The sequence below is a fragment of the Euleptes europaea genome, chromosome 2 (assembly GCF_029931775.1).
Source record: "Euleptes europaea isolate rEulEur1 chromosome 2, rEulEur1.hap1, whole genome shotgun sequence".
In the NCBI taxonomy this organism is placed as follows: Eukaryota; Metazoa; Chordata; class Lepidosauria; order Squamata; family Sphaerodactylidae; genus Euleptes; species Euleptes europaea.
Window position 1 is genome coordinate 129,268,051 of NC_079313.1, and position 13,822 is coordinate 129,281,872.

At 46.8% G+C, this 13,822-nt stretch overlaps 1 protein-coding gene across 1 annotated transcript in view; it reads left to right on the plus strand.

Annotated features, from left to right (window-relative positions):
- Window positions 1-13,822, plus strand: part of CDH4 (cadherin 4) — an 880,207-nt gene that overhangs the window by 814,288 nt on the left and 52,097 nt on the right. The gene's annotated exons all lie outside the window — the stretch shown is intronic.

Here is a 13,822-nt window from a genome sequence, read left to right on the forward strand (position 1 = left end):
TTGATGGAAGTTAGTAATAATGAATTTTTCAGTCTTTGGAGTCTGAAAATGCCAAAGACCAGTGTGCTTTAGAAAGAAAAAAAATCAAATCAAGGAAATAACGGATTCATTACAGATTTCAATTTCCTGTTGCCAGAAAGAAGGATGGATTTGAGAAATGCTCTATTTGTCTTTCATGAATTGGATTCGAACATTACTAGCTTCAAAATCAAGAGTAATACATTTTAATCTTTTGTCCTCCAATCACAGAGTTATGCCAGTTAGACCTGGAGTAAGTAGGCTGCCTACAAACACCAGGGTATTATTTGATAGGGTTGCCAACCACCAGGTACTAGGTGGAGGTCTCCTGCTGTTACAACTGATCTCCAGCCGATAGAGACCAAGTCCCCTGGAGAAAATGGCAGATTTGGCAATTGGACTCTATGGTATTGAAGTCCCTCCCCTCCCCAAACCCTGCCCTCCTCAGGCTCTGCCCCAAAACCCTCCCGCCAGTGGTAGAGAGGGACCTGGCAACCCTATTATTTGACCCTTGCAGCAACTCTGGCCAAGGGACAGGGTTGCCACCTCAAGGTTGAGAAATTCCTGGAGATTTGGGGGATGGAGCCTGAGAAGGGGGAATTTAGAGAGGAGAGGAACCTCAGTGGGGTATAGTGCCATAGAGTCCACCCTCCAAAGCAGCCATTTTCTCCAGGGGAACTGATCCCTGTCATCTGGAGGTCAGTAGTAATTCCAGGACATCTCCAGACCCCACATGGCGGTTGACAACCCTGCCAAGGGAGCGAAATAAAAAATAAATCACACCCCCATTTCAGTGAATGTGTGGGATCGCTTGTCTTTTGCTAAACTGAGTTACAGATGACAGTGGAGTTCTTTGTTGGTGTCCGCTCATCATAATTTTGGCTAAAGCTTTATTTCTGGATTTTGTTAGTTCTACATTAAAGAGGCACTAACTTCTCATATTACTGGTCATGGCTGGAAAAATGTGAGGAACTGCCATTATTGTACATTAAGAGCCAGTGTGGTATGGTTTTGCAACACATTGTGCTTTAGGGCTGCGAATTGCCCGCCAATCAACCGGGCTACCCACAGCCCCTCAGCTGGTCGGCAGGCGGAAGCAGGAAGAGGGGGGAGCAATTCATGTGTGCGCTCAGCAAGATTCCGGCACTTTCAGGTTTGCCCAGAAATACCAGCATTTCCAGACGCTCTAGCAATTTCCTCAGAAAAATTCAATGGAAAACCATAGAGATTGTGAAGGAACTTGCTAGGGCGTCCCGCGTGATGCACTTCCAGAGGTCCAACAACTGGGCATACTAGCTGGCCACTGTGTGAGACAGGATGCTGGACTGGATGGACCACCGCTCTGATCCAGCAGCACTCTAGTCTTATGTTCTTTTTCTTTAAATTCTTTCAGCCAGTGTGGTTAAGAGCGGTGGTTTGGAGCGGTGGACTCTAATCGGGAGAACCGGGTTTGCTTCCCCACTCCTCCACAGGAGCGGCGGACACTAATCTGGTTAACCTGGTTGGTTTCCCCACTCCTACACATGAAGACTGCTGGGTGACCTTGGGCTAGTCACAGCTCTCTTAGAGCTCTCTCAGCCCCTCAGGGTGTCTGTTGTGGGGAGAGGAAGGGAAGGAGATTGCAAGCCAGTTTGAGCCTTCTTTAAGTGGTAGAGAAAGTCGGCATAGAAAAACCAAGGCCACTTATGCATGGGAGGTTTTGCCTTGGATTTGCCGCTCTCTAGATACACGTTTTCCCCCATCTGAATTCTCAAAACTCTCTACATGGGGGCTTATTTTTGAGTTTTGAGAATTCGGATGGGAAAAATTTGCATCTAGAGAGTGGCAAATCCAAGGCAAAACCTCCCATGCATAAGTGGCCCAACTCCTCCTCCTCTTCCTCCTCCTCCTCTTCTTCTTCTTCTAAGTTCTGAAACACTATAACTTTTCATCTGTAATCTATAACTCCTGTACATTCAGATCCTGCTACTATTTTTTATGCTCAGGAGCAAGGCCTGAGGCTAGTGGGGAGGTGCCCTATTAGGGTTGCCAGGCCCTCCCTCTCCTCCGGTGGGAGGTTTTTGGGGCAGAGGTAGGGAAAGATTGCGTGGGCGTGCGGACGCTCCGACGCAATCACGTCACTTCCGGTTTACAACCGGAAGTGCTGCATCGCAAAGGGGCCTTTACCACTCAAACTGAGAGTGTGAGTGGTAAAAGGCCCGTTGCGATGCGGTGCTTCTGGTTTACAACCAGAAATGGTATGGTGCGGTGGGCAGGCGCCCATGCCCGCATTGCCCGCCGACCCTCAGCTGGTCGGCAGGCAGCCAGGTGGATTGATGGGGGTTTGCCCACCACCACCTGGCACTTGGCAACCCTGTGCCCTATGGATGAACTGGCCTTGTCGGAAAGAACTCTGGTCTGGTTGAAATGGCAGGGTGAACCCCTTTCCCAAGAAATGGAGGGATGTGCAAACACCACATCGACAGCGTTCAACTTGTATATAGCTCAGAGGATATCGATAGCATCGACGGCCATTGTTAATACTTGATCTTCAAACAAGGTGGTTTCGATGGGCCGTGCATTAAATTTCTTGGTGACTGAGTGTTCTCCAGGGCTGGGAAGAGACTTCTGTAACACATAGCGCCTCCCGTGCCAGCAATCCCGTCGGTTTGGCCTGAGCCCATTTGTCATGAACCATTTCATTTTCAACATCTGCCTGCGTTACACATCTCCTGCTGCGGTATTTTCCTTGCATGCAGCCTCTCTGCAGTTTTCCTCAGCCATTAATATACATGGCGCCAGGAGGAAGAAAGCCATTAACCGATCCTCCCTCCCCCACCCCCGGTAATATGTATTATGTAATAATGAGGATGAAATGTCCAAAGTGAAAATGAGATGCCGGTGCCAATGTGCCGCTCTTTGAGATGTGCGCAATGAGACGTAACATTGCCAGATGTTGCCGACAAAGATGTCCACAATTCAATTAAATGGCCTCCAACCTTCCTCACGTTGCGTTTTAGTCAGGAAGCGAACCACAGGTAGAAGACTTTATTCAGCTAATATGTATGCTCGTTGGATTCCTATAAATGGCAGCCTGGGGTGTATCTTTGCTATCATAAAACAAGGGTTTGTTGGCAGAATAAAGCAAACAGTTTCTTCTGGCTGGCAGACTCCAAAGTCATGGTGTCTTCCATTGCAAGAAACCACCTGTTATCGCAAATTCCAGCAGCATCACTACAAGGAAAAATGCCAGTATTTCTGCCACTTGTTGCATTGGCGTTGGAACCTATCCTGAGAACCTTTGCCAATTGTATAGGCTTGTGTTGATCTCTGGGAATTCTGCTCCCAGAATGTATAAAGAGCTTCTACCAATTGAGTCAGACCGCTGATTTATCTATACCTGTAATGCTATCTATACCTGGTTTGGAGCGGTGGAGTCTGATCTGGAGACCCGGGTTTGATTCCCCACTCCACCTCATGAGCAGCAGAGACTAATCTGGTGAACTGGATATGTTTCCCCGCTCCTTCACATGAAGCCAGCTGGGTGGCCTTGGGCAAGTCACATTCTCTCAGCTCCACCTACATCACAGGGTGTCTGTTGTGAGGAGGGGAAGGAAAGGTGATTGTAAGCCAGTTTGAGTCTCCCTTAAGTGGTAGAACAAGAGGCATTTATGTCGTATCTGGCCCTCGTTACAATTGAGTTCGACACCCCTGATATAGACCTTTCCGATTTTTCAGAAAGCTTGCTTGGAACACAGCTATTGTTTGCATATCAAATCCCTTCCAGGGAATTCCATGTGCAGTCGCCGCAAGACAGTTGTGGTGCTAGGCGAACATGGCCGTCGCAATCCAGTCTTCACAGGCATGTAAGTAGCCTGCTCCCCAGTATTCAGGAGTGACTGTGATAGCAGCAAAAAGACTAGAATTCTGTGCTGTCAAGTAATAGAGACTCATGTGAACCCATGAATCTGCCTTATACTGAATCAGACCCTTGGTTCATCAAAGTCAGTATTGTCGACTCAGAACTGTGGATCGGCCTACACGGAATGCACTTCCACTGATGATGAAGAAGAAGAGTTGGTTTTTATATGCCGACTTTCTCTACCTCTTAAGAGAGACTCAAACCGGCTTATAATCACCTTCCCTTCCCCTCCCCAAAACAGACACCCTGTGAGGTAGGTGAGGCTGAGAGAGCTCTAACAGAGCTGTAACTTGCCCAAGGTCACCCAGCTGGCTTCTTGTGTAGGAGTGGGGAAACAAATCCAGTTCACCAGATTACCCTCCACCGCTCATGTGGAGGAGTGGGGAATCTAACTCGGTTCTCCAGTTCAGAGTCCACCACTCCAATCCACCGCTCTTAACCACTACACCATGCTGGCTCATTGATATCAAGGATCCTCTTACAGCCATGCCAGTATTCAAGTGGAAGATTCAGGCCGAGGATCCTGTGTGTGTGTGTTCAGTGCTGTCAAGTCACTTCCGACTCATGGCAACCCTATGAATTAATTACCTCCAAAATGTCCTATCATTAACAGCCTTGCTCATGTCTTGGAGACCAAGGGCCGTGGCTTCTTTGATTGAGCCAATCCAACTCATGTTGGGTCTTCCTCTTTTCCTGCTGCCTTCAACTCTTCCTAGCATTATTGTCTTTTCCAGTGAGTCGTCTTCTTATAATGTGACCAAAGTACGATAGCCTCAGTTTAGTTATTTTGGCTTCAAGGGAGAGTTCAGGCGTAATTCGATCTAATAAGATCCTAGTCTCCTGGAAATCAAAAGGCCATCAAGGAAGAGTTCAATTTTGAGGGAAAAACTGGGGGAGGGGTGACTACTTTCCCCTCATGCCATTTCTCCCATGAACGTCCCATCCCACACATATATTTTCCCAGCTGGAGTTCCCAACCAAAAGAAAAGGAGATAGAGGATGGTGCCAAGTTGTTTTCTGTTACCCCAGAAGGTCGGACTAGAACCAACTGGTTAAAATTAAATCAGAAGAGGTTCCATCTAGGCATTAGGAAGAATTTTCTAACAAGTTAGAGGGGTTCTTCAGTGGAACAAGCTTCCTCGGGAGGTAGTAAGTGCTCCTTCCCTGGAGGTTTTTAAGCAGAGGCTAGATGGCCATCTGTCAGCAATGCTGATTCTATGAACTTAGGCAGTTCATGAGAGGGAGGGCATCTTGGGCATCTTCTGGGCTTGGAGTAGGGGTCGCTGGGGATGTGTGGGGGAGGTAGTTGTGAAATTCCTGCATTGTGTATGGGGTTGGAATAGATGACCCTAGTGGTCCCTTCCAACTCTATGATTCTATGAGATGGAGAAAAATTGTATTGGGGAAGAGTTTGTTTTTTATTTTAAATATTTATTTTAAAACCTATATATACATAGTGAATATGTGTGTGTGTATATAGTTACTGGGTGTTTGTTTGTTTGTTTGTTTGCTAACCAACTTGGCGGCTTGGTATCACAAAAAATGTGATCCCTAAAAGAATCTGCCAAAACTGCCTCCAGCATAAAGGACACCAAACTTGAGAGGTGACAGCTCCCCCTTTTAAAAAATCCAAACCTTCTCCTGAATTTATAATCAATGGCCTGGAAATCTCTGTAATGTTACATCGAGTAAAATCCTGTTGAAGTACAAAAACTCAACAATTACTCAAACACACACGCAACTAAAATTCTGAACTTTCAGGAATTTCTAGTCAGCGTCTGAAAAAGAGCCTTCAGCATTTCCAGTATCGCCTTCCTAGTTCGTGTGGAAGATGGTTAGACTTTAGAGGTTGTTCGATTCAGAAGCAGAGATTTGGAGAACAGTTGTTTTAATGTAAGCCCATCCCTTTACCCTGCTTTATTGCCAGGCTGGGATATCTTATGAATTATTTCTGCATTTGTGTTCCCCTCTCCCTTTGCTAATGAGACAATTAGCCTTAACTAATGAGCCCATTTACCGTTGGCCTTGCTGAATGTTACTCGGTCCCGCCTCTCCAGCCCCTTTGCAACTGCCCAGGGATGTGAAGACTTCACCAGATGAACACACAAGAAAGTTACTGAACAAAACAAGAAGGGGGAGGAGTACAGTCTATAGCCCAAAAACCAGAGGACATTTTTTTTCCAGTGTAAACCTTTGGTAGCCGTTCTTATAGGCCAGACTAGCCTGATCTGATCAGGTGGTGGCTGGAGATCTCCGGCTACTAGAACTGATCTCCAGGTGACAGAGATCAGGTCCTAGGTTTGCCAACCTCCAGGTACCCACTGGAGATCTCCTGCTGTTACAACTGATCCCCAGCCAATAGAGATCAGTTCACCTGGAGAAAATGGCTGCTTTGGCGATTGGACTATGGTACTGAAGTCCCTCCCCTCCCCAAACCCTGCCCTCCTCAGGCTCCACCCCCAACATCTCCAGGTGTTTCCCAATCCAGGGCTGGCAACCCTACTGGGGACCCCTACCGTAGAGTCCATCCTTCTAAGCATCCATTTTCTCCAGGGGAACTGATGTGTGTAGTCTGGAGATGAGCAGTAATTCCGGGGGATCCCCAGGTCCCACCTGGAAGCTGGCATCCCTAATTGGAAGCTGGAGGCATCATTACCCATGCACCTCTTTCAAATGAGACTTCCATTGACAGGACCAAGATAGTGGGAGGAAGCATTAAGGTTGCTTTATAAGCCTAGTCTGCCTTCACTTAAGGGTTACAAACCTCCTGGTGGTGGTTGGAGATCTCCTGCTATTACAACAGAGATCAGTTCCCCTGGAGAAAATGGCCCCTTTGGCCATTGGACTCTATGGCATTGAAGTCCCTCTCCTCTCCAAGCCCTGCCCTCCTCAGGCTTCCCCCCCCAAAAAAAAATCTCCAGGTATTTCCCAGTCCATAGCTGGCACCCTACTCCATTTCAGACATAGGCATTTGTTATGTGCTGCTAACCCACCCACCTTTTTTTTAAAATAATGTGGGGTTATCCAGTTGCCTTTTAGGACAGAGCAGGACTTTTTAAAGTCTTCTTTAGCCTGGTACCAAGGGAGACATTTGTCATTCACAGGGTGGGGTTAATTTAAGGTTGCTCACCTGCAGGTGGTGGCTGGAGATCTCCCGCTATTACAACTAATCTCCAGGCTACATAGTTCAGTTCACCTAGAGAAAATGGCTACTTTGAAAGGTGGACTTTATGGCATTATACCTCCTTGAAGTTCCTCCCCTCCCCAAGCCCCGGCTTCCTCAGGAGCATGAGGTGACCTCTGACAGGTGGGAAAGGCATGCATAATCAAAAGGACGCCCCGAAGCAGTTGGCAGGGGTGACCACGGGAAAACAGCCTTCCATAGCATCACAGATTTGAAAGGGACCACCAGGGTCATCTAGTCCAACCCCCTGCACAATGCAGGAAATTCACAACTACCTCCCCCCACACCCCCAGTGACCCCTACTCCATGCCCAGAAGATGGCTAAGATGCCCTTCCTCTCATGCCATAAATTGCCTGAAGACGGTGGGCATGATGCAGCTTGCTAGAGCATATTAGAAAGCACCCATTTAAGGATGTTTCCCAAAACTGCAGTAAAACTGCCATAAAGCACACTGCTAAAAATGCAGTAAGACACTACCACCACCACCCCTTTTTGGCAGAATCAGAATAACTATATAAACATGTGCTTAATTTGCATCAGGTGCTCCAGTCTCTGTGACCTCATGGTTCAAAATTTGGATTTGACTCAAAATCAGAAAGCTGTTTCCCAGGGTGGGGGGAGGCATTATCTTATCTTCCTGTAACTAATTTGAGTGGTTCTTGCTCAAGCTCCTCTATGCATTTACACCCGACAATCAAAGATTCCCCTGAGTGGTCGGTTTGATAAAATCCCATTTTCAGATAGGCTATGTGTCTGTGCATCAGGAGCAATTGAGACAAGAGATCATCTTCTGTTATTTTGTGATCTATGGGCTACGCCCAGGGCCACCTGGATTGCACCCATTTTATCCAGATATCATCTTCCTGTTGACTCTTGGATGGCCCCATTTCTGTTGGGTGATGCTGACCCAGAAATAACCAAATGTTTGGGGGAAATCTGGTAATAATAGCTTCCTTAAAGGAACGACAAAGTTAAACTATTGTTAACTAGCAATATTATTATTGTAGTTACTGTTATGCTTGTAAAGTAAACCCAATTTTTGGTTATTGTGATTTTAATTTTAAAATGTTTCAAGTATTTTAAGAATTTAAAGTCACTTCTGTTGTACATTTTAATAATCTATAATGTTAAAATTATTTTATCCTGTGCACGTTGTGCTCAAGACCTTTGGTCAGGTGAGGCTGAAATAAAAGGAAAAAGGAAAGGATTAGGTACTGCCAACAAAGATTCCCCCAAGAAGCATTGGGATGGCTCCTATTTCATGCTATTTCATGCTGTCAGCAATGCTGATTCTATGACCTTAGGCAGATCGTGTGAGGGAGGGCATCTTGGCCATCTTCTGGGCATGGAGTAGGGGTCACTGGGGGTATGGGGGGAGGCAGTTGTGAATTTCCTGCATTGTGCAGGGGGTTGGACTAGATGACCCTGTTGGTCCCTTCCAACTCTATGATTCTATGATCCATTCCACGGCTCGAAAACAAAGGTCTGTTGGATGAGAAAGCCAGCTCTGCGACGCTTGGAAATGGAAGCCCCTTCCCCTTTTTAAATCAGACCCGAATTTTAACATGTACTTTTTCTGCTGGATTGTGAGATAAAGATCTTCCGTCGTGGAGCTGAATGGTTGTTAAAGGTCATTGCCACAGAAGCTCCATCACCAAGCCTGGGATGAGATCCCATTTGGGATAAATTCACAATTTTTCTTCCTAACAAGGTGATAGTATCGGGGTCTGAATGTGCAAGAGTACTGGGTTGCAGATGAAAGGCTATTGTGTTTCAGAAGGCAGACCCCAGGCATTTCCATGAGACACGTAAAGCCCCCAACGCCAAGTGGCTTGATTAAAGTGCTCCACTCTTAATAGGCTTTTAAATACAGATAAAAATTCCTTTTTCCGGTAAAAGGCTAATGCAAGACTGCTCTGCCTTTTGTCTGTGCCTCAGTCGACTTGGAGAGGAAGGCATGCTCAACTTTAAGTATATTTTAACTTCCTGCATATTTTACGGTTGCCGTATTATGCCAAAAAGGTCTTCGTGCATGTCTTTCGACGGGGGTGGAAAGTGTGTTGTCAAGTTGCAGCTGACTTAATGGCAACTCTTTAGGGCTGTCTAAGCAAGAGACAAACAGAGGTGCTTTGCCATTGCCTGCCTCTGAGTATAATCATAGAGTTGGAAGGTACAAGCAGGGTCATCTAGTCCAACCCCATGCACAATGCAGGAAATTTACAACTACCTCCCCTCCCCACACCCCCAGTGACCCCTACTCCATGCCCAGAAGATGCCCAAGATGCCCTCCCTCTCATAAACTGCCTAAGGTCATAGAATCAGCATTGCTGACAGATGGCCATCTAGCCTCTGCTTTAAAACCTTCAGGAAAGGAGCACTTACCACCTCCCGAGGAAGCCTGTTCCACTGAGGAACCCCTCTAACTGTTAGAAAATTCTTCCTAATGTCTAGATGGAAACTCTTTTAATTTAATTTCAACCTGTTGGTACTGGTCCGACCTTCTGGGGCAACAGAAAACAACTCAGCATCCTCCTCTATATGACAGCCCTTCAAGTACTTGAAGATGGTTGTCATATCCCCTCTCAGTCTTCTCCTCTTCAGGCTAAACATACCCAGCTCCTTCAACCTTTCCTCATAGGACTTGATCTCCTGCTATTACAAATGATCTCCAGCTGATAGAGATCAGTTCACCTGGAGAAAATGGCCGCTTTGGCCACTGGACTCTGTGGCATTGAAGTCCCTCCCCTCCAAAACCCTGCCCTCCTCAGGCTCCACCCCAAAAATCTCCAGGCATTTCCCAACCTGGAGCTGGCAACCCTAAGTCTAGTAGTGCCATAGAGACCAACAAGATTTTCAAGGTATAAGCTTTCAAGAATCAAAGCTTCCTAAATCAGACACGAGTAGGGATGGAGATCTCTCTGCTAACGATCATAAGAGACATGGGGATATTCTTAGAGCATCACTGTGGAGGCCATTTTTCTGGCCAATGTTTCACCTCCTCCTCAATTTTAGGAGAGTGGGGGAGCTGGGTTTACCCACTGCGGGTGGGCAAATGCCAAGCCTACCCGCAAATGGGAGAAAGAAGATAACTGTATTTGTGGAGAAGAGATTGTAGGGCCTGTATACACCTTGTACTCAAGTGCCCATAAAATCTTCCAACCACCCTTGAGTATCTTATTAAATACAATTTGGGGGGTGGGGGTGGCAGGAAAGAAATAAAAGGAAGATTTGTCGCCTCTAGTTTAAGTCTAGAAAGCCCTGTTTTTGCAAAGGGGGGGTGTGCGGTTCTAAGAACCCTCAAGTTCAAGTCTACAGTTTTCTGAATTAGTTGACACAGATGAACTCTTCAAACATGCTTCGTGTTACGGTCACGGAAGAGCCGAGAAATCGATTGAAACTGCCACCGCTGGGGAGAAGTCAGGCTTTTCTGGTGAAATGAAACAGGACAAGGTTACAACAGGTCACCACTAAGAATAGCCAATTTCATTTCATGGGTTAAGTAATGGGGGAAAGAGGTGGTTCTTACCTGTGTGAGGCGACAATAGGACTAAGGAACTAAGAGAATGAATGCCCCTCCACATTGTGTGGGACTCTCTTTAACTGGGCCAAGGTGCAGAACTTTTTTTTGTGCACATGACAAGACAGAGTAAAATTTTTTTAAAATCTACAACTTTCTCTGTGATCTGCTAATTTTTACTTCCTTTCCATATTTGGTGCATTGTCAAAAAAAAAAGGTAAAATGTGGGTCACATTTTGACAAGGAGTATCAGTTCACCAAACCAGCTGACTTAGGGTTGCCAGGTCCATCTTCACTACCGGCAGGAGGTTTTTGGGGTGGGGCCTGAGGAGGGCAGGGCTTAGGGAGGGGAGGGACTTCAGTGCCATAGAATCCAATTGCCAAAGCGCCCATTTTCTCCAGCTGAACTGATTTCTATCAGTTGGAGCTCAGTTGTAATAGCAGGAGATCTCCAGCTAGTACCTGGAGGTTGGCAACCCTACGCTGACTCCATTACTGCCACCAACAATTCCATTATGTAAGGACATAAGAATGAGCCAGCCGAGTGCTGAGGTGGTAGACGTTTTCTCAAAATTGATAATTCCCTGTAAATGGGATACTAGCAGAGCACGCAAAAGGCTAGGGTGTGCTAATTTTTATTTAGGGGGGTGTTTCCACAGCAGGGAGCATTACGTTTCTGACCCCCTTCTCTCACAGTCTGAAGTGACCACTATGATGGTGGAAAGTGCCACCAAGTTGTAGCTGACTTACGGCGACCCCGCAGGGTTTTCAAGGCAAGAGACATTCAGGGGTGGTTTGCCATTCCCTCCCTCTGTGTAGTGGCCCTGGAATTCCTTTGTGTTCACCCATCCAGTTACTAACCAGGGCTAATCCTGTTTAGCTTCTGGGGTCTGGTGAGATCGGGCTAGCCTGGGCCATCCAGGTCAGGGCACTGCCCAGTATATCACTTGGGTCATGACACAGAGGCAGGCAATGCCAAACCACCTCCCATTGTCTCTTACCTTAAAATAAGGTTGCCAGGTCCTTCTTCGCCACTAGCGGGAGGTTTTTGGGGTGAAGCCTGAGGAGGGCAGGGAGGGACTTTGATGCCATACAGTCCAATTGCCAAAGCAGCCATTTTCTCCAGGGGAACTGATCTCTGTCGGCTGGAAATCAGTTGAAATAGCAGGAGATCTCCAGCTAGTACCTGGAGGCTGGCAACCCTGCCTTGAAAACCCTACAAGGTCATTATGAGTCAGCTGTGACTTGACAGCAAAAATAAATAAATAAATAAATAAATAAGATATTGGGGGCAGTTGTGCGCTGCGGTCTTTCAGATACCAGGTCCCAGACCGCTGGTTGCTGTGATTTTATTTAGGATTTCTCAGATATAGCTACTGGTAACTTCGGATGCCCGGGAGTGGTGAGCACAGGTCATGGCTAGATGGAGCCTTCCTGGGCAAAATCAGCATGCCCATGAATACTATTTGCTGGAGAGAGAGCAACATTTCTCTGAGGGTCACTGCCTTGAAGCCTTCTGTGTGGTCTTCCTGGAGGCATCTGGTTGACCACAGTTGGAAACAAGACACTAAACTAGACGGCCCCTAGATGATCCGGTAGGGCTCTTAATGCATTTGTAATGGGAGGGTTAACAACTGACATAGCTTTGTTGCTGGAAGCAGTAGAGGCGCTTGGTTGAAACAATATTCGGCTCCTGACATGACAGGTTTTTGAAAACACGGACGACATTTCCAAAATTGAATGTAGCACATTAGCTGTCTGCTGAATCCAAAAGTCCATCAATGTTATCAACAGTAGAACTTGAAACAACATTAATCTCATGTTGCTGGCTCAAAATCCAGATAACCAGCATGGGCTCAGCGAGAGACGGGCCTGCCAAAACTAATCTCCCCGGCGTCTTCTGAGTCGCCTTCAAACATGATTGATAACAGAAGCATACACTTGGTGCAATGTAACGGCGCATGTGATTCTTCTGCCCTGCTTGAGTGTGCTGTAGCGGCTGGTGATGTAAATTAAACAAGGAGCAGTGAGTAAGAACAACATAGAGAGAGGAACAAAAACAGGGACAGCGTGTAAAAACAAATACGAAGGCTGAACAAGTTGAAGAAGGAGCTTCTAACAACACACCCCTGTTACTTTTGTTGCTTGAATACCTCCTCTTTCCCTTTGCTGAAGGCATCTCTCCTCTCCAACCCATGCGCAAATTGTAACCCGCTGAGCCAAACTAAGTTCACCAGCGTATAAACATCTACAGACCATCTAGCACAGCATTCTCTGCTCTGACTGGCAAGGGCACAGCAGCAGTGCCAACTAAATGCATTGTGCTGCCCCAAGCACCCACCTCCCATGCGACCCCCACCAGGTCCAGGGCAAGCTCCACACAGGGTTGCTGGCAACCAGTAGGGGAGGAGGAAGAGGCGGAGGAGGAAGAGGAAGAAGAAGAAGAAGAGTTGGTTTTTCTATGCCGACTTTCTCTACTACTTAAGGAAGAATCAAACTGGCTTACAATCACCTTCCCTTCCCCGCCCCACAACAGTCACCCTGTTAGGTAGGTGGGGCTGAGAGAGCTCTTAATAGAACTGTGACTAGCCCAAGGTCACCCAGCTAGCTTCATGTGGAGGAGTGGGGAAACCAACCCCGTTCACCAGATTAGCCTCCGCCGCTTATGTGGAGGAGTGGGGAATCAAACCCTGTTCTCCAGAGAAGAATCCACCGCTCCAAACCACCGCTCTTAACCACCACGCCATGCTGGGCAGGGATATTTAAGATGCTGTCACGCCAATGAAGCCCAAAACTGGAAGTGTGTTCTGGTTGTACTTTATCAGAGAGTAGTCCCACTCACCTTTGAAATCACACATCTGACGTTTTCCCACCCGCTTTTGTATCAACGAACAGCACCAGAACAACGGAATCAGCAAAAAGAAATAACCTTGAAGCAAAAACCAACAACCCTAATTTGCTTGATTGTTAAACTGAAATACAGACTGAGAAGTGGCAACTTTGAGCACAGGAATGGCAGAGAGGACGTGCTACTTAACCTTTTCCCTGCTGGCTATTTTCCCACTCAAAACAACTATTTCCCAAACGATCCCCCCCCTTCTCAATTCCAGATGCAAAGTCATTCTTATGAATTAGGCTATGGCAGGTGCCTTCCAGCGCCCACCACTGCTTGAACAAGTGGTGGGATAGAAATCGGGGGCG